Raw genomic sequence first — 21028 nt, forward strand, 5'->3', positions numbered from 1 at the left:
AAAGCCTCAGTGCATTTTCAACTGTTTTGCTCCATGCTCCTGCTCTAGATGAACTGAGTCATTCATATCCTTTTCCCTAACTACTCAAGTAATGTATTAATCCATCTCTACTTGCTCTTTCTCATGCCCCGACTACCTTCCCAATCATGCCTTATAACCTGATTAATGGGTACAGGTCACATTTTGGGCAACACTGCTTTAACAGCTTGTTAATATTAACTAGCCACTTTGACAGAATTACTGGTTGCTTGGAACCATGGAACAGATACCTAGCTGTACCATTAGGTGGAAAACATTTGAGGGTCACATACAGTCCAAGGAAAGCAAACCGTCCTGGCTGGCCATGTATGCACACAAAACATACAGTTATCTTATTCCCTGCATGGTCCTAGCCCGAGCTGCCCTGCACTCTGCAGGCTTGGCCTGAGAGTCTCACAGGCAGGCAGGATGCAGCCCCGCTGCTCAAAGAGGGGGAGAATTTAGCTGTATGGCGTTGTGGTTTAACCCCAGACAGCAACTAAGCCCCACACAGCTGCTTGTTCACTCCCCCACTAGTGGAATGGAGGAGAGAATTGGAAGGGCAAAAGCTAGAAAACTCATGGGTTAAGATAAAGACAGTTAATTAGGGAACAGAAAAGCCACTCACTCAAGCAAAACATGAAATTAATTCACTGCTTCCCATGTGCAGGCAGGTGTTCAGCCATTTCCAGGAGAGCAGGGCCCCATCACACGCAACCATTACTTGGGAAGACAAATGTCATCACTCCAAATGTCCCCCTCTTCCTACTTCTTCTCCCCAGTTTATACACTGAGCATGACGTCATATGGTATGGAATATCCCTTTGATCAGTTTGGGTCACCTGTCCCAGCTGTGTCTCCTCCCAACCTCCCATGCAACCCCAGCCTCTTTGCCAGCGTGGCAGTACGAAAAGCAAAAAAGGCCTTGGCTCTGTGTAAGCCCTGCTCAGCACTAACAAAAACATCTCTATATTAATCAACCCTGTGTTCAGCACAAATGCAAAACACAGCCCCATACCAGCCACTGTGAAGAAAATTACCCTAGCTAAAACCAGCACATGGATACAGGCTGAACTGGCCTTCAGGCGTGTTGGCCCCCTTGGACTGTTTCATTTTCTAGTGCAGATGTAGCATATGTGCCTCCCAGCAGCTTCCACTGGCAAAAATAGGTTATATCTACCAATTACACAAAATCACATCTTAAATTTCATGTACCCAAATATTTTCTTGGTTTTGCTACCAGACTTTCTACAGAACTAGAGATATGTTATGCCTTTGTGGTTACATCCAGCAGTACTTGATGGTGCATCACGTACTATACAGGACCAAAGGAGCCCTTCACAGATGAGGAGGCCGATCAAGGACTACAGCTCCAGGCAACAATGAAGCCTCAGAAATTTATGATTCAACCTTGTGAAAATGAAGCATCATTTGAGTCTCATATAACAAACGTTCTTTTTACACACACTGTCTTCAAGTCCAACTTCTTGTAAAACATCTGAAAGCTGCATCTTGACTTTGTGTCTGAAATAGGAAACAGATGTTCTCATGCATGGAGAGGGTCTAATATCACTGCCTGTTCCCTGTAGAGTGAGGGAACTGATTTGCTTTCCTGATAAAAGGAAGTGCAGTTCAAAAGCATAGCAATTTGGAAATTACAGAACAGAAGCACATAACAGTTGGGGTTGAAAGAGACCTCTGGACATCATTTGGTCTACTCCATGCCCCACTTCTCAACACAGGGTCGGCTAGAACAGGCCACCCAGGACTATGTCCAAGTGGCTTTTGAGTATCTCCAGAGATGGAGGCTCCACACTCTCTCCAGGCCACCTGTGCCAGTGTTTGACCACCCTCACAGTAAAAAAGTGTTTTCTTATTTCAGATAGAATTTCCTGTGCTTGAGTATGTGCCCATTGCCTCTCTCCCTGTCAGTGGGCACCCCTGAGAAGATGGTCTGCCTTCTTCATACCCTCCCATCAGATATTTATACCCAACAACAAGATGTCCCCTGAGCTTTTTCTTCTCCAGTCCGAACAGTCCCGGCTCTCTCTGCCTTTCCTCATATGACAGATGCTCCTGTCCCTTAATCATCTCTCAGACACTTCATGGGACCCACTCCAGTAAGGTCACACCTTTCTTGTCCAGGAGAGCCCAGCACTGGACACAACATACCAGGTGGTCTCACCAGTGCTGAGCAGAGGTGAAGTGTCACTTCCCTCAACATGCTGTCAACACTTTGTCTAATGCAGCGCAGGATACTGTTCACCTTCTTTGACATGAGGGAGAATTGCTGGGTCATGATCAGCTTGTTCAACAGGACACTCAGGGCCTTTTTCTGCAATGTTGTTTTCCATCTGGTTGGGCCCTAGTCTGTACTAGGGCATGGGGTTATTCCTCCCTCCTCCAAGTGTAGGACTTTGTATTTTTCTTTACTGAGCTTCATGAGATTCTTCTCTGTCCCTTTCCCCAGCCTGTCCAAGTCCCTCTGAATGGCATCAGTTACTCCTCACAGTTTTGTATCATCAACAAACTTGCTAAGTTTGTCCCATCACCCATCACCCAAGTTATTAATGAAGATGTTAAGTAATATTGTCCTTAGCATCAACTCTTGGGTACACCCCCTAGAGTCTGCCTCCAGATGGACTTTGTGCCACTGATCACAACCCTCTGAGCCTGGAAATTCAGCCAGTTTTTGGTCCACCTCATTTTCCACTTATCATGCCCATACTTCTCTGCTTGTCTATGGGGATGTTACAGGTCTTGAAACCCTGGCTAATGTCAAGAAAAAGAACATCCACTCATCTGCCAAGCCATTCATCTCATTATAGAAGGCTCTGAGGTTGGATAAGCACAATTTCCCCTTCACAAATCCATGTTGACTACTCCAATCACTTTGATCGAGTGAGGCTTCTTCCAGTTACCTGAAGAAGACCTCAGCTATTACTTCTTCTGTACGAGATACCCACTAGTACAAAATGAATGATTATTAAGCTGCATGCATGTTTCTAATTTAGTCCAATGGACAAAGTTATAGCAGAGACATATACAAACAGGGAGAGGAAAAGATCAGAAAATGTTGTGTGATGTTGTGTTTTGAGATTAGGCAACCAGAACACTGCTGTGCATGATGGAGCATCACAGGTCTGCTCTGAATATCACAGACTAAAAGGGATCTCAGGCTAAAAGTAGAAAGATATCTTCTCCAAGTAATAGTTTGTTGGGCCCTTAAATATTGCATCAGAAAGTTTGGAGAGGATGTAAGGAGCATGTCCTAATGTTTAGAAGGTGGATATCTCCAGGGAAGATGTCCCTACTCCCTGACTCCCTACTCCTCTGTTTCTGGGTGTACTCAGGACCCACAAAAAATGCCAGCACCTCTGGAAAGCTGCAGGGTTGACAGAAGTTCACACCTCTTACTTCTGGTAGCAACCTGCAGCCAGGGGTAAGAGTGTAGGTGATGCAGAAAAGCAGATCTTCCTTCCTCTGAAGGCCTGAGGTGGAATGAGTGGTGGAAAGGAGAAACATAGAGAGAGGGAGGAGCACAGAGGGGAGGATAAAGGACAGAAGACAAAGGAGTTTTAATGGGAGTTATCATGCTTCCTCAAATTTGTACATTCAAATCTGATTGTATCTGTAAATGTTTTGTGGGGTCTTTACCTGTGTCAGATGACAGACAGATAGTCACATGAACAATTTGATTTTAGTTAATTCAGAACAGAACATTCACATCTCCTTATATTCCGAATTTGTGATAAGCAATATCCTCACATCCTCATTTCTGCTGATGCTTGCTTTCAGCTTCCAGTTTGGTACCCTTTTCCTAGATCATGTGCAGTACTTGGAGAAACCCTCCTGATCTTCTAAACACAAATGCACTTCCCCTCTTCCTTCACAGGAATTTCCAGAGCAAGACATGTTTCCAGTGCTATTGACCTAATGCTTCGTTCCCCAATTTTGCCCTTATATGGCATTTGTTTAAAAAATATCACACCTCAAAGCAGAGATGGGTTACCTATGAAGACTGTGCAGAGCCATGCAAACCATTGCCTGACAGTAATGGATGTCCAGAGCATTTTAGATCAACATGAGACAGGCTGCTAAATTTGGGTTCTCTCACCTTTGCTATAAATGCAGAGTTACAGCACTGACGTTACCTCAGCATTACACAGACAATAAGTGACAGCAGAGAGTCATCCAGCAGGAGGGTTTTGCAATTGGAATGGGTAAACAGATTATCTTTTGTTGTTCTTGTCTGCTTATGCATTTGCTGGTGATGTTATATAACCTACACCCACACTCAGGGTTTGTTTTAATGTATGAAGGCAATATCCTTAAAGTCCTTTGCAAATACATGGAATATATCTTGGGAAACAGTTTGTTTAACATTTTTAAAAGAAGAAGGCAGACCAAGAGTACATCATGCTTGCCTGCTGCCCAGTCCTTTTCACTACAGCAGATATTAGTATCAAATATGTGGAGAGAGAAGAGCATTCTGAATGTTTCTGAAGAGCATTCACCCCTCCTGAATTTTGCATTTGAATTGTGCATTTTAAAAGAACAGGGAAAACAATAAAAAACTCACAAAAAACTTAATTTTGATAAAAGCTTCACCCTTTATAAAATCTAGAAAGTACAGTAGGTGACTGCATCTAGGCCATGTCCCCAATAGTCCCTTTCGCAGAAGGTGTAAGAGAATGGCACAAAATTTCAAATTACTGCAACAGAAGATAGTGGTGGTTATTGCACTACTTACATATGTCCTTACATACACATCTTTCTGGCAAGGTAAAATAGCCTGGAGTGTATCCACATTTTAGAGCCTCTTTAAAGCCAGAGGGCACAAAAGTGTAATTAGGTCATAAAGTGCTTTAAGTGGTCTCCTTAAATTAGTCTCATCTTCTGGTAGTTAAGATTAGCAAACAATGTAAGATTTTAAGGTGAAAACTACTCTTTTATGCTGTTTTCATAGCAAACCCAAAATTACCTCTTGCTGCAAGCTAAATTCCTTGTGGATTCTGGAAGAAAGAGTAAGAAATCAAGCACAGGAGTGTGCAGGCATTAGAGCTTGTTCTTGTACTTTCAGTAAAGCCCTATGTGGATGACAAAATATATCTGTAGTTATCATCGTGTGTTTGGCTTCTGCAATTCCTGCAGAAGAAATATTGCACTAGCATATCCTTGGTAATATTGTAAAAAATCACAAGAACAGCTCAGGAATATTTCAACGTTAATAATACTTTGTGTTTGTCTAACAGGCTTACTCAGTGACCTCAGAGGAAGCATTGAACTCTACAGCTGGGAGGGGAAAGTGGAAACATGGCTTTTGGGAGAAATACAAGTGTGCCCTGGCCATGCCTGGCTGTTTGCCACAGCTGGAGAATGGTTTGCTGAAAAAGACGGAAAGTGCCACTGCCATTTTCCCCCAGCAAAGCATTAAAACTTTTTCTCCCTGCTACCAATGCCACTGGTTTTGAACATGCATTGAAAACAATCTGTTCTTATGGATTTAAAAACATACAGTTTGCTTTATAGATAGCTGGAATAAATCTATTTAGTTTTTCTTCTTTATCAGACATGGCTCTATTTAGGCTTATGGTCATTGATGTTTAAACCAGAATTGTTTTCCCTTGTGTTTCCCACGTTTTTTTTTTAAAGCAGTTGTTCCTCTCTAATGGGATAGTAGCAGAAGTAAACCAGCTTCCACGTGTTTAGAAACAAAGGAACAATGAAACATTCAGTCAAGCTTGCCTCAACAGATTACTCTTTTTTTATACTTTCAAGGCAATTTGCAACAGGAAAACTGCCCGGGAGCTCAAAGGATTTGGGAGGAGGAGCTCTGAACAGCAACTGTGACTCTCCTGGTAGATTAGGGGCCAGATCCTCATCTAATCTCCTGGAAGTTGTGCAACTGCCCAAACAGAGCCAGTAGAAGAATTTGGTCCCTTTTCTTGTAGTAGTATGCTCAGGGTAAAGCACTGTGATTAATGAGTTACCATTTGCAATCTGGACACGTGACAGCGGCTCCAGATTTCTCATCAGCATAATCAAAATTCAAGACACTTTGCTTATGGTCCTGGGGAGAGTGGAAGAGCAGAGCAGGACCCAAGCAGGCAAGTGCTAGGATTTTGGGAGTCAGTGCAGCGGAGGCAGGTGGCCCATGGCTCCCCTGGCTTGCTGCCGTGGGCTGCTGCTGAGCCTTGCTTGTAGCATGGATGAGTCCTGCCCTGCCTTTGCCTGTGGCAGTTGTGACAGAGAACTAGTTATTCACATCCCTCCAGCCAACAAGTTTTACATCATCATCCCGCAGGCTGACAGCAAACAGGCGATGGAAGCAGTCACCTGGGAAGCTGCCAAGGCACTTCTGTCAAATTTCCTGCACTTACACTTCCTTAAATACTAGGTAGCACTTATATGGGATTTCTTCTGTCTGGAAGCATATAGCTCTTAATAAGGCTACATTTTGAACCTTGAAAGCAATTTCCAGTTGTGTGATCTGAAACCCCTGCAACATTATTAACCACCTTGCTCTAAGATAGGAAAAAAATGACAGAGGTAGAGGGAGGAGGGCATCACCTACATGCCTTCAGTCGGGAGCTGCAGTCACGACATGATGCGAAGACATCTCCCCAGCACTCCCAGGACATGGAGAAAGATATCAAATTCAGTTCAAACTGCTGAAGGTAATTTCAGCCAGCAGTTTGCAATCACGTGGGCTGGAAAACCGCCCAGATGATGATTAGCACTCTACAAAAAAAGCACCAAGGATCAGTAATGATGAGGGCTTTTTAATGAGCTGCTGCTGGGCTTGGAGCACAGGGTGCTGTGTTTCCTACCATGCTCAGCAGCTCTCCCACCACTTGCCCTTTGCACCATGACCAGCTGGTGGTGACAGCCCCTGGCATCTTTCGCTTCTGGTCTTTTGCCTTTCTTTGGCAGTAGGAGGATTCAGGTGCTTGGTGAAGCCAGGGAGATGGTTGGCCTTAGCTGGCTGGAGGCTGATGATAGCAAAGGTTTCCAAGAAAGTTAAGCTTACAACTTCTGTTGCTGTTTTAAAATAAGATATGGTTCTGGGGTTTGCCACCAGAGCATTTCAAAAAGAGAATGTTACAATAGATTTTATGTGAATGGCTGCATTCTTTACAGTTCTACAGTTTATTTAGACTGTTCAAAATGTCACCTTCTTTTCCAGGCAGCATTCCCTCGTTACCATATCTTCAAACCTTACCCGATTTCTTTCTGCTCCTCAGCTTTCCCCTTAAGATAACTTCCTTTTGTTTTCTTTCCAGTGTTCCATCAGCTTTCAGTTTTACTTTCTGACCTTCCTTTTTGATTCTTTTTCTCAGCTAACTAAACTGATCAGCCAACACCATAAATATTTGTGATTTTAGTGATACCATGTAATGTAAAAAGGAGGGAGGCACAGGAAGGAAGTACATATATTTAGAAGAAAAAGAGGATGTTCTGAAAGTACCTGCAGAGAGAGGCCAGCAATGCTGGTATTGGTGTTGAAAAAAATTGCGTATGCAATGGGTGAATGATTTTATGATCTGGTTTCTTCTGAGGGATCAAATTGTTCTGACAGAGGAACTTTGTCTTGACCACAGAGATCAGTCTGTTCTTAATTTAAGATGCAAATACAGTGTGAAGAAAGAGACTTCTGTGTTCCTCTGGTGAACAAGGCTCAAACATCCCTGTGCTGGGCTGTAAGGGTGCACTTAATAGTCATGATTAGAAGAGCATAGATAATTAGACTGGAAGAGGCATCAGTCAGTGGGACAGTCAGTAGTGGTAGAAAATCCCAAGTGGAGATTCATGTTACTAACACAAAACTGAGCTGCACACAGGTGAGACCAACAGATAAGGTACTAGAAAAGGATGGAGGCAATTTGGGTCCCACCACAGTCCCAAACTTCTATTTGACTCATGTCCATTGAGCCCAAGCCAACTACCCTTCCCAACAGGTAAGAGCAAGTCTTACCTGTGGTGCTGGTTGAGATGCTGTGCCAGGTATGGCATCAGGACAGCCATGTCTAGCACGGGCTGCTAGAATTAAAATAATTAAATTTAAATTATACCAAAAAATCTGGACTGTTTAAATACAAGCAGAGACTTGTCACTCTCTTACCAACCAAAGCTTCTGCTAATGATACCTACTGTACAAATACTGTGCTCAGCAGAGGGAGGAGGCTCTGAATAATGCCACTGATTTTCTCCCTTAAGGTCCAGAAGGTTTGCAGAAGTCTCATAAGATACTTCCTTTCCAGCCCTTATTTTCCGTTTCAAGACTACGCTCAGAACTTTGCCCCTCCTGTTCGTTTCAGGAGCCCTGTGCTGCCTTCCCATCTCCACTATGCAGCCCAGAGAGATTCTTGCTGTGCCCTGGCACCACTTGCCTTGAACATCTCAGCTAAGGCTAAAGCAGTGTGAAGAGGGCATGACATGAATAATTAGTCCCTACAGATCTGCTGGGATGTTATCAGCAGCTCAAGCTGCACCCTGGGCACCTCCCCAGGCGCTCCCAGAAGAGGAGGGAGCATTGAACCAAGCCAAGCCCAACCTGTCCCTGCCTTTAACCAAAACTTTTGGCCTCACCAGCAAAAAACATGCCTTGAAGTACCTCAGGGAGTGGCCTGCAATGGCACATCCTGAGGCAAGAGGCTGTGAGGCAGCACTGACTAAGCTGTGGAAAACAAAACACAAGCTTCCCTGAAGGGCTGGGCCAAACGCCCGCACCTGAGTCACCGCAGCTGCCCTCCAAGCAGATACCATGATGGGAGTGCTGCTCCCTGCATCGTAAGTCTGCTGGCAAGCACTGACCTACAAAGCCAGGGTGACCCTGCTCTCCAGCCATCATTCCTGGTATCTGCAATTTCACTCATCTGCTTACAGTTTTTACAGAATGAAGAGGTGTTCTCCAGTGGATAAAACAGAACTGAGTACAGAATTTGGTTTTTTCCCTTAACAAGGGATGTTTTTCTGATAAAATAGCATTTAAAAGGGGAACATGATAAGTACAGGGTTTTTAATAGCTTTTACCCAGAGTGATGTAATTAGTCATGATCCAAGAACAGTTTGCCACATGAAATCCAATTTCTAGTCATCGTGTAAATCAATCTGAGGCTCATTTCTTTCTGTTGTTAAAATCAATGGCAATTTCAGTTTAAGAAGAAGCTGAGCTTCTGTAAAAATATAAACCAGACCTTTCCCTCTTGGCCCTGCTCTTTTTAAGAAAAGAAACCCACCAAATCTACACCATGACAATTTCCCTCTCTTCTAACATTTCTAACTAAATAAGTTTCAAAAAATACTTCACTCTTTTCATATGACATTACCCATCGAGATGCTTCTGTGACGTTTTAACAACTTTATATGAATTTCCCAAAGTACATAGGACTGGACAGCTTTCTTGTAGGTGGTGGTTTTTCATAGCTCTATGACTCTGGGGTCTCTTACTCTTTGCATCATAACAAGCCTCAGGAACATTCCTGACACTCTAGGAAGCAGATCCACCATATCCCACCACCTGTGGACACACTACAACTTGCAGGGGCCAGTCATGGCACTAATTTGCTCTAAGGCTTCATTGACAAATAGAAAAAACAACTGAGGTCTAGTCAATACAAGCTGTTGTAAAGCTACTTTATTTCAGTTCTAATTGTACAAGATCTGACAGCATGGTTTTCTTCCTCCATGAGCATTCAGTCAAAGAAAGAAAACTAATGTAGAGAAATAAACTGGCGGGGAGGGGGAGGGGAGAAAAGAACATAAAAAAAATAAAATCAGAAAATGTATTGTCTGTTTTCGAGACGTTCTAGGAAATTAAAGCAGAAAAAGAAGTCAATATTTTCAAAGGTCTGCTTGAAATAAGAGGTGGAAATGAGAGGTCTAATCCAAGCTACCTTCTAGAAAAGGAGACCATCAGAAGGAGCAAATTGTGGTAAGCATGTAGCACCCATACCTGCATCTGCCGTGACAACTGACACAGTAGTTCCGTGATCTCTTAATCCAGCACAAGCCCTTACTCAAAATGGAAGGGATGGTCCAGTCTTCCCCCTGCTCCCAGACCTCATTCCCATCCTCTCCCTTGAACCCACACTTGACCTTTAAAAGTCATCTAGTCCAACATCCCTGCAGTGAGCAACAATGTCTTCAACTAGATCAGATTGCTCAGAGCCCCCTCCAACCTGACCTTGAGTGTTTCCAGGGATGGAATATCTCCCAGCTCTCGGGGCAACCTGTTCCAGAGTTATACTTACTCCACAGCTAGGCCTACACAGCCACTTATTCCAGCCCCTTTCAGCCCCTGGCATCTTTCAGTTACCAGGACACCCATGGAAGTTGCTAGTTTTCAAAGTAAGCAACCCATCTTACTGACCTGTGGCCTGCTTGATGCATTCTGGGGTTTATCAGGAATGAAAATTATACACATACAGTCCACCAGGCAAAAACTGAGTTTAAATAGCCAAGCTTCATTTTCTTAGAAGCCTTTACCCCCTGTTTAAGATAAGGATCTGGACAACAGGGTCTTTACTGCACTCTACCCAGGCAGGTTGCTGACACAGTTCCACGTGTGGGCTGTTAGGTGCATGATGCTGTGCTGTGCTCAGGAACTAGGGATGAGTATTTTAAAAAGCTAATGTTACGCACATCATTCATTTTGGAAGCATAAGCTTCCCCTGCTGATTCATGTCAAATCAATTCTACGTATCGTATAGTACAACAATGCAGTAAGAAACACTGATTAATGTATTAAACACAGACACCAGTCTGTGGTGCTAATACACACAGAGTAGAGTTCAAAGCCTTCCATCCTGCCACCCCTGGGGACAGTCATCCTCTTAAGCCCCAGCACTGGGAATGCTAAGCCTCCTCATCAGAGCGATGTTCCAGAAGAAATCAGATGACTGCAGCTTTTAAGTCAGTCTGGCAGAGGCTAAGGTTGAGGAAAGGACAGAGGAAAGGCAAGCATAATATCTTGAAATAAAACTCAGAGTCCAAGCATTACAGAGCAACCTGTTGGAAGCAGGAGGAGAGGTTAGTAGTCTTGCCCCCATGGGGAACTCCTTGTGGATTGGACAGGACATCGTTGCAGCAGGCATAGTGCAAACTCTGCTGAGGAAGAGATGCGCTGCCTCAGCCCACCTTAGGGTCCAGCATTGCAGCTTCAGTGTCAGAAACCAGCCAGCTTTATTAACTGAAACCCACTTTCCTGCTTTCCTTTAAAGAAAACAACTCTCCACTATCAAAAGGGGGAGTTGGGCTCAGGTAGTTTTCTGATCTTAATGGGCTTCACACTGTTACTGTTATTAGACAAGCCTTTACCGTGTGGGAGGAAGCAGAAAGTCTGCCAAGAGCTTCAAAACTATGTAAAGAATGGGGATTTCTGATGACAGCCTCTGATGACGAGTCTCCTGCTACTGCATTCGTGAGAACAGGGCAGATGTCTGAGTTCTGAGCTGCCTTTCCTCAGTCATTAGTGCTCTCACTGCAGGGCTGGAGCAAAAATGCGACAGTTATAAAAAGTGACATGATCAATGATCCATACAAGGGATATAACAACTACCTTGTCAAAATGATACGAGGAGGAGCGGTTATAGCAAAAAACAAATAGGCCTCAATGCCTTTTTTCCTCATAAAAGTAGGTTGAAGAATCCAAGATCCATCAAAGCTGGTAGCTCATAGAATTTGGCAGCAGTTCAAAGCTAGAACCTCTTGTCCATGCTGTGCAGAGCTTGCACTCGCTATCTGCAAGAGGTAAGGAACAAGGAGCAGGGATATTTCCCACAGAATAGAGGAGTGAACTGGCTATTCTTCCCGAGTTTCAGAGGATACTCTATGCAGCCTCCAACACAGAAAATACACATATTCAATTAGAATAAAAGATAAAATATGAAATAAAATTAAAAAAGCCCCTGATACGTAAGGCTGGCAAGTGGCATAAAGGAATTATGTAAAAAAGAAATACACTCCATTGAGCCTCTAATGCTTCTCCTGGTACATAATTAAAAGAGAAGAAGAGCTGTTTACAAAGACCATCCATGTGTGTTAAGTTCACATAAAAAAAGCTCTGTTCAAGAGAAAGGTGAGGATGTGTGAGGATATCACCTATACTGGAGCTGCAGCTTCTAAGTGGTTTTTCTCAGTGATAACAGCATCTGGAATTTAGCACGTTGCAGCAATAAGTAGGAGCTCAGACAATTTTTAACTTGTCTAATTATAGCATGTTGGTAGCGATACTATAATTATGAGGACAGAGGCACTCTCATATATATGCCTAGAAGAGCTCTGCCAAGGGGAGCTGGTAGCAGCAGTAACTGTCCTCGGTATACACTGAACTAACTTAGTTCTTGTTAAAATATATGTAAGGGCTCAGATGCCTGCAGCTGACCAACATCCTTTGCAGGAGTGGGAGCTAAAAGCTCTCAGTCCGCAGCAAAAGCAGAGCATGGTATCTTTGATGTGCAAAGGTTTAGGCTGATATACTTCATTTCTCATTTCCAACAGGAAGTAAGAGCACAAACAACTTGATTCTCTGATGAAGTACTGTGATAACTCATTGAAGAGCAGTAATTTGGCATTTCTGAGTTCCAGTTGTTTTGTCCTGACACAAGAGAAGCCATCCTGGAGATTAAAGGCTCCAGGGACATCCCAAAACAACCATTCCCACACAGAGGTGGGGGCAGCAGTGAACAAGGCACAGCAACTTTCAACTTCAGAAAAAATTCAGTGCATAAAATTACTCCAACGATAAAATAAAAACAGCCTCTAGTCCAACCATACCAAATATCTTCCTTTTAAAGGACAAAGAGACAACTACAAGAACAAAAAATGCCTCTAAATTCAACTAGATACAAACTTAGTATTTAAAGTCATCAAATCATAACAGCTATTAGACAGTGATACAGCCAACCAGAAAATAAGATGAAGTTCAGAAACAGAATCTTTTACCACAGAAATCACCAAAAAAAAAAAATTAAATTCAAGAAACAAAACTGTAACAAGGCCCCAAAAGAGGAACTTGCCTCATTTAAAATGGAGTTATGTGAGAGAAATAAGGACAGACAAAAACCAAGGACTGGATCTCATAATTTCAATACTTTCATGAAAGTGGCTGCTTACAGATGTGGATGTACTAGACTTTTACTCAGGGAAGCAGTCAACACAACCCACATCACATCATCAGCACCCTGCAGCTGAATAGGATGGACATGGATGTGAAAGGCCAGTACCTAGTTTATGACAATACTGTAATCATGCCATCCTCCTTTTCAAATAGACCAATAAATGCAAGAAACTCTAATTATTATTATTCAGGCTGTTCAAGTACCGAAATGAAAATTTGTGTCAAAGGACTAGAAACAAAAATTACGGCAGAGAAATAAACAAGCTTTAGCAGACTGCAGCTTGGAAACGCTATAAATGGAAAAAATTATGAAAGCAGGAATTTGGAATTAAGATTATAGACCAAATTATTTACCAGAGGCACAGGACAAATGTTAGGTGTCATCAAAATAGGTGTAAGGCTTAATAAAAAAAAAAAAAAGTAAAACTAAAAGACAGGACTGTAAACTCAAATGCATTTATACATAAAAGAAGAGTCTTTGGAGAAATGTCACCTCAGCAGCATGAAAAAAAATAGTTTTGGAAACAAACCCAAGCATATTAAATATTTTTTCATGCTGAAGTCATTGGTAGATACTTTGCTTAAACATGGTTGGAGGAAGGCACAGGATTCAAGAAGAAATGAATAAGACTGACCAGAGCATTGTTTTTAATATAATTTATTTTCAAAAATGTCAGTCAGGCTTGTTTCTTTGAAGAGCAGCAGTACTCAGCCCCCAGAGACGGCAGCTTCTGCTCCAAGCAAGAACTCCTCTTCTTTCCCAGGACCCCATCACGACCTCCTGTGGACTTTAACATGACTTTGGTTGGCAGGCACAGTCTCAACATATACACTTGGGATGTGGGAATCTGTGTGGCTGGGGATGTTCTTTTTGGCTGCTAACTTTGCACAACAGGAATAGTTTAATATCTTCGGATATACCTAGGAAGCCATCAGCGTGCTTGTAACAAACGTGGATAGAGCCTCCCTAAATCTTCATTCGCGAAGCCTAGCCATGAAAATTGTATACAATTGTTTTAACTCAGGAGAAATGTCCAGGTATAATGGTTTTCTCAAAATGCAGAAAAGATTTTCTGCGAACACTTAAGGCTGAAAGAGGAAAGGAGCTATATCAGGATCTGAGTGCTCTGTAGGGAAACAGCCGTCTCAAAAACATGACTGCAGTGATGACTTAATAACTGTTTTGACTATCAAGTAAGAGTTGGGACTATGAGGTCCAGCAACAAAGCAGATTGAATGAATTAAGTACTTGAAAAATTCCAATGCGGAATGACAACCACCCAGATTCATGCATGCGTTTTCAGACAAATCAGAGCATTTACAAAAATACTTTTTTGCATTAAGACAGCATGATTTACTGTGCCCTCCAAGCAGTAAGACAATGTTTTCTCTCCACAACAGGATTATCTCAAACAGTTTATACTGTCTGTGATTAAAGACAAAAGGATAGGGAGCACGACACATGAAGAGGGATTGCAAATGCTGCCCTTAACTGCTTCTCAAACCAGAACATCTAACACTCTTAATGGAAATACAGGGTTGTACTCTTACCAGCTCCCTTATACTGAGTAACATGACAGCTCTGAATCCCAGTCCCAATAGTTTTGAGACAAAGCAGAAAATTGGTGACAGGCTGCTGTGGACAATGATGGATCTATGGTGATTTGGAAGAACACGCATTGTTTTGAAGGATTAGATGTAATCTGCATAGTAAGTCAACAAGAAGGCACCTTAGCAGGAACAGGCAAGGAACACGCATCCAATTACTAATGCAAAATAATGCAGCTCATACTTGATTCACCTACTGTGATCACCATTATCTTTTATAAAATCACTCTATTGCAGCAGAAACTGCTCGAAGTGACAACACACTTTCCCCTTTGAAGAGCTTCTACTCTTAAGTGCAGATGCATCCAAATTGTGAGTGGAACATCCAAAAGCAGGCAGGGAAAGAGAGAGGAGGGCTGGGCTCACAGAGCTCTCTGGGTCGCAGCAGAGCAGTGGAACAGAGGTGTACCAGGATGACCTTTACATCCTACTCCCTCCCTGTCACTCTGCAGCCACGAGCAAAAGCCCAGGGCTAAGGTGGGTTGTGTCTTGCACCTCTCCAGGAGGAGAGTTATGGTTTGAGTACAGGGTTATAAACAAGACACTACTGATTGCCACTTCTACCGCAGATATTGAAAAACAGAAGACAGACTGAGGAGGACACATGGGCACTACCCACATGTGTTAACTGAATTACCCTCCAGGTGCCTCTGGGTTAAGTGACCACTTTCTTCATGGCCATTTTGGAACTACCTGGCTCCTTTACTACTTGCTTATCAGAAACACCTTGTTGTTCTCTGTGTGTCTTCTCCCAGCAGCCCCAGCAGTGCTAGAGGGGCAAAACAGCTAGTATATAGTGGCTAGATGCCTGGGGATTGTTATTTTCTCAGCTTGGGTCATTAAAGCTTTAGCAGCATTGACAAGGGTGGACATTAATCATGTTTGTCTCTCTGAGATTATGAGTGCACGGTGAGAGAACATACTAACACCAATGACAGAGAAAATTCCACAATTATTTGGCACGAAACAAAATATTTTGGTCTTGTGGGATACTCTTGGGGTAAATCTGGCTCTTAAAATACACTGCAAGTTTGGTGAGTCAGTGTGGGTTTTCAATTCTATTTAATTATTTGCTTACAGCACTGCATGCTGCGGGGAGATGTGAGAGGAAGAGGAAATGCAGAAAAGTAACTGCCGTTAACATAAAATGCATAAAATTGGATTAAAAACATAGGGCTAAAAATTTGCTTCCACTCTAGCTTGTGAGAATTTTGCTCTCAATGGCAGAAAGCAAAAAACATTCTCAAAAGTTAACACCAGTTTGTAACATGATCATATCTCAGAACAGAGGGTTAGCGTGTTCACACCAGTTCTGTGCTGGAATCTCAAAATAGCAGTTTCATCCAGTCACTTGCTTCTGAGAGCTGCTAAGGACAACATTGTGAAGAAAACCTCGTTTGGAAGCTTTTTCTATGAAGATCAAGTATTTAAAAGTTAGACAAAGTTGTACAAACAGCATGAAGCATTTGTGGTCTGCACAACAGAAGAAAACACCATATTCAGAAGAGACAGATGCTGAAATTTCAAGCCTGATTCTTTAGTTCACTGATTAAGAACAGTAATCACATCCCACTTATCTCATTGATAAAGAGCATGGAGCTGCCACAGTCAACTTGGATGGATGCCAAGGCAAACCCAGGCAGAACTGAAAAATCCAGTTAAGATGACTGAGTGGCAAATGATGGTTATTTATTCTGTTCAATTTGTTAATTTATTTCTGGAAATAATGGATTGATTTGTTTCTAATAAAAACAAGGACCTATTCATTACAGTAGGTAGGATTTCTAATAGATTTTTTAAAAAGAAGACAGATTTGGTAGCTCATCCCCAAAAGACCATTTGGGCTCACTTCCCTGGAACACACACTTCCTACCCCTTTATCCAGGCTGATTTCAAACACCACGCTGATGGGCCTTCTACTCCGGGGTATTTCGTCCTCCCAGTGCTGTAGCCCTCACTGACTTTTCACCCTACTTTCCTTTGTTCCAGCTGTTCACCTCCTACCATACTCTCAAACACTAGCATCTAACCTCTTTCCTTTGATTACCATTGATTTAGTGAGAATAATCCCATCTGCTGAGGTCTCTGTCACCTCTGCTGCTGCTGCCTAGACTGAGTCACTTAGAACTCAACTTGCCACAGTGCTGAGATTCTGCCTCTTCTCTCTCAAAAGGCAGGATTATAATAGTCATGAGACACAAGTAAAAATTAAATGCAAGATATAACTTATGTTACATCTGCCCTAGCAATCCTTCTGTCTAAATCTCTAATAATGTTTAATTTGTCCTTTTCTGAACCCCAGCCTCATTGATTGCACTCAGATAACGAGGTCTCTGAAGCCCATCCTGAGCAAATATACCAGCAGCAATTACATCATTGCTCGGTTAATAGGTCAATGGCGATGTCTTCACTCCTGGCAAACCTGCAGGTGCTCCAAGAGGACAGGGATGATGTTAGGACTGAGTACATCTGCAGCCCAAAATGACACTGGTCAGCTCCTATCCCTCATTAAATGCTAAACGTTTAGTGCCAAAACATTTGGTATTGTTTGCTTAGTTGTCCCAAATGTGTAATTCTGAAATTACATTTCAGAAATTATGTGACATCGCTTTTGTTCTCTTACTGATAACAGCATGAGCACTTTGGGGAGGCCAAGAAGTAGAAGAACCAGCAGCCCAGCAGGTGGGAAGGGAGTCTCATGCTGGAGCTGGGGTGGCAAGGCCAAAACTCCCCCCAGCCTCATCCTTCCCCCCATCAGCAGCTGTGTCTTACCTCTCCAGTGCCAGCTGCTTGACACCCTGGGCATACAGAGCCTCACTAAAACCCCACCACTCAAGCGAGAAAAGCAAGCTCCACAATGAAGGGAGACACAGCAGATACGTACCAGCCTCTGGTGGGCTTGGGGCACACTCCCCTTACTGTGGGACATAGCATGGGGACCAGGAAGCAGCACATCAGACTCCCAAACAGGGTGCTGTTCACTCCTCACCTACTACCAGCCTTTCTCTGCCTACACTCCCTATGTCCTGCTCCATGCCTTTTTGCATCTTAAGTTCTTACTTTTTATGTTTAAACAGCCAGATTGAGTCTTAATTATTTAAGCACCTTCCAGATTTAGAAAGTCATTTTGGCTGTGAAAGAAACACTCAGTGCAATCATCTCTCATCAATAAACCATGCAAACAAATGTGTACTCCTGTTGGGAAGGAACATTATTTAACACATTGAAAAGTGTTTTAAATAAAGTATGAAAGATGTGAAAAGACCTAATGGTTGTGATGTTTCAGTGAGGTCAGGACATTTTAGCTCAAGTGAGAAAAAATGGAACTTGTGTCTTATTCCACTAATTTCACTAGGACCAAGATGGCTTGACTTCCAAAACAATCTTGGGCAAAAGGCTTCCAGAAAGGCAAACTCACTTGAGAGTTGTGTTGGTTTTCACAATTTTTTGCTGTTTTTTTTTCATAAAGTGTTAAAACACACAGGCAAGGACTGTTGTGAGTGCTCACACCTTACTGAAAACTGCTACAAAGCCTCAAATCACAGACACACAAGGCATACAGAGGTTTGGTTCTTCAGGGAAATGAAGATTTGGGTTTTAAAACAAAAAGGGGGGGGGGGGGAAGCAGGCACAGCATCGCCAGTTGCTTGAGGGAGGGGATTGTCCCACTCTGCTCTGCGGCCTCACCTCGAATATTGCACACGCACAAGCACTTCTGGTCATCACAATATAAGAAAGATGTTAAGCTATTAGAGAGTGTCCAAAGGAGGGCAACAAAGATGGTGAAGGGCCTGGAGGGGAAGCCATATGAGGAGTGGCTGAGGTCACTTGGTCTGTTCAGCCTGGAGAAGAGGAGACTGAGGGGAGACCTCATTGAATTACCACTTCCTCATGAGGGGAAGAGGAGGGGCAGGCACTGATCTCTTCTCAGGGGTAACCAGTGACAGAAGCCAAGGGAATGGCCTGAAGTTGTGTCAGGGGAGGTTTAGGTTGGAAATTAGAAAAAGGTTCTTCCCCCAGAGGGTGGTTGGGCACTGGAACAGACTCCCCAGGGAAGTGGTCACAGCACCAAGGCTGACAGAGTTCAAGAAGTGTTTGGATGATACTCTCAGGCACATGGTGTGACTCTGGGGGATGGTCCTGTGCAGGGCCAGGAGCTCGCCCTTGATGATCCTCGTGAGTCCCTTCCAATTCAGCATATTTCATCATTCTTTGAAAAAGCTCCAACACAAACCAAACAGCATTCCTATTAACATCTTACTGTAATAAAGAAATAAGATTGAAGAACTATGGCATAGCCTCGATGTCTACTTAAGGAGCTTAAGGAAGATCATTTCTGATTCCACTGGGAAACACACTGTCACCTCTGGGGACTCTTTGCACACTGAGCTTTGACCAGGCGAGGTGAGGTTGCAATGCGCTGCTTCAGCTAAATGACCATGGACATGGGATCAGTGCATTACTACTCCAAGAAGGGTACTGGACGCTGGGCTGGCATAGCTAGTCCTAATGGCTTCACCTATGTGCCTGCCTTCTATAGCCATGAGAAAGCTTCAAGAAACCTTTTTTACTCCAGATTTCTAAAACTGCTAACTGCTTCCCATGGAGTGCAGAAACTTGATCCTAAATAAACCCCATGCAAATTGCTGCTTGACTCCTCTTCTTTGCAAAGCAAAGCTGCTCTTTATTTATGTCACATTTTCATTTAATTAGCAAAGAGATGGAACAAACTCTTGGGGGTGGAAAAAATTAAAATGTCACCTTTCGCCATGAGAGAGGGAAAGAAACAGACTACTTTCTTCCTGTTGGCCACACTAATGCCAAGGCACCCTCGCTAATGCCCCATTAGGGCCTCTTGGAGGTAATGAAGTGTCTGGAGAGGGTGAACGGGACTATTCTGCCTTTGCTGAGCATCCCAGCCACTGGAGAGGAGCCAAAGAGGATGCTTTGACATTCCTTCCTCAGACATCCGACACTGTGGGGACAGGCTTAACATACCCATGTAAATTACACAACAAAACTAGTGGGTTTATAATAGGACCAAATTAAAATCCTACCTAGTTACTGCAGCCAGAGCTTACATTTGAAAACTCTGTAACGCTGCAAAGCCCATTACTTCATAACACAGGAAACACACCAACTGTTATCTGCCTGGGGCCTTTAATGTAGGCCTGCTGCTCACTCATTAGGATAGTCTTTTATTACACGGTCCCATATCGTTTTTCACAGGGGTCCCCTTGCCTCCATGGCCTGGGCTGGAAGCCCTCCCGGCCCGAGGGAACCGCTCGCTGTTCCATGCAAGGTCCCGACTTGTTGGACGGGACCCGAAGCCGGTCCCTAAGCGGCGGGAACCCCGCACGGATCCGCTCCCGACCCTCCTCCCGCCGCCGCACTGGCTCCCGGCACCCGTGACGTCATAGCGCCCCCCGGCCGCCGCCCGTGCGCCCCCCGCGCCACTCTGACGTCACGGTCAGCCCACGGCCGCCCGGGGGCGGGACCCCCCGCCCCGCGCCCGCCCCGGCCCCGGCCCCGCCCCCGCGGCGCCGCAGCGGGACAGACCGGCCGGTGCCGCCCGCCGCCCCCAGCGCCGCCGCCAGCGCCAGGTAGGGCCGCGTCCGCGGCGGCAGGGAGGGCAGCGCCGGGGCTCCCCGCCCCGCGGCGGGATGCGGCGCGGCCTCCCGGGCCCGCGGGAGGATGCGGAGGACGAGGGGGGCGGTGTCGGGTGGGGGCCGCGGCGGGCGGGGGGTGCCGCTCCGCGGGGCGCGCAACAAGTGCGGCGGCAGCGCCGGCGGAGTGGAGCGTGGGAGGGCTCGGCGGCCGGCGGGGAGCGGCGGGGCTGCGGCCGGGGACGGGGCGGCAGTGGCGGGCGGGCCGGGGGAGGGAGGGGACGGGGCGGCGGAAGGGCCGGGGCTCTCGCCGGGAGCGTCTTTCCCCCGGTGTAGTTCGACAGCATGATGCAATCCCGCATTGCCATGGATACTGCATCCCGGGCGGCGGCAGCGCCTTCCGCCGTGGCGGGGCACGGGGCGGGGAGAAATAACGGGCAGGAAGGGAGGAGACCCCGCACCTGAGCCCCCGCCGTCGGCTGTGGGCTCCTCCTCGGGGAGCTCGGGGAGACCTGAGCGCTGCCACGGCTCCAGATAGAACGCCTGATCCGTTTTTTCCGGCGTGGCGGGTGTGCGAGGGGTGCATCCCGCAGCCCGGCCTCGCTGAGGGAGCCGCTGCCGGCGGGGGGAGCGGGCGGCGCGGAGCAGCCCGGCAGAGAGGGGCAGGGTGTCA

General features: G+C 44.9%; 1 protein-coding gene across 1 annotated transcript in view; it reads left to right on the forward strand.

Annotated features, from left to right (window-relative positions):
- Positions 1-20244: 20244 nt before the first annotated feature.
- Positions 20245-21028, forward strand: part of ELOVL5 (ELOVL fatty acid elongase 5) — a 40559-nt gene continuing 39775 nt past the window's right edge. The window contains exon 1 of the mRNA XM_064650346.1: positions 20245-20352. The gene's annotated coding sequence lies outside the window, so the exon portion shown is untranslated. The remainder of the gene's footprint in view (positions 20353-21028) is intronic.

This window comes from Pseudopipra pipra, chromosome 3, assembly GCF_036250125.1.
Source record: "Pseudopipra pipra isolate bDixPip1 chromosome 3, bDixPip1.hap1, whole genome shotgun sequence".
Lineage (NCBI taxonomy): Eukaryota > Metazoa > Chordata > Aves > Passeriformes > Pipridae > Pseudopipra > Pseudopipra pipra.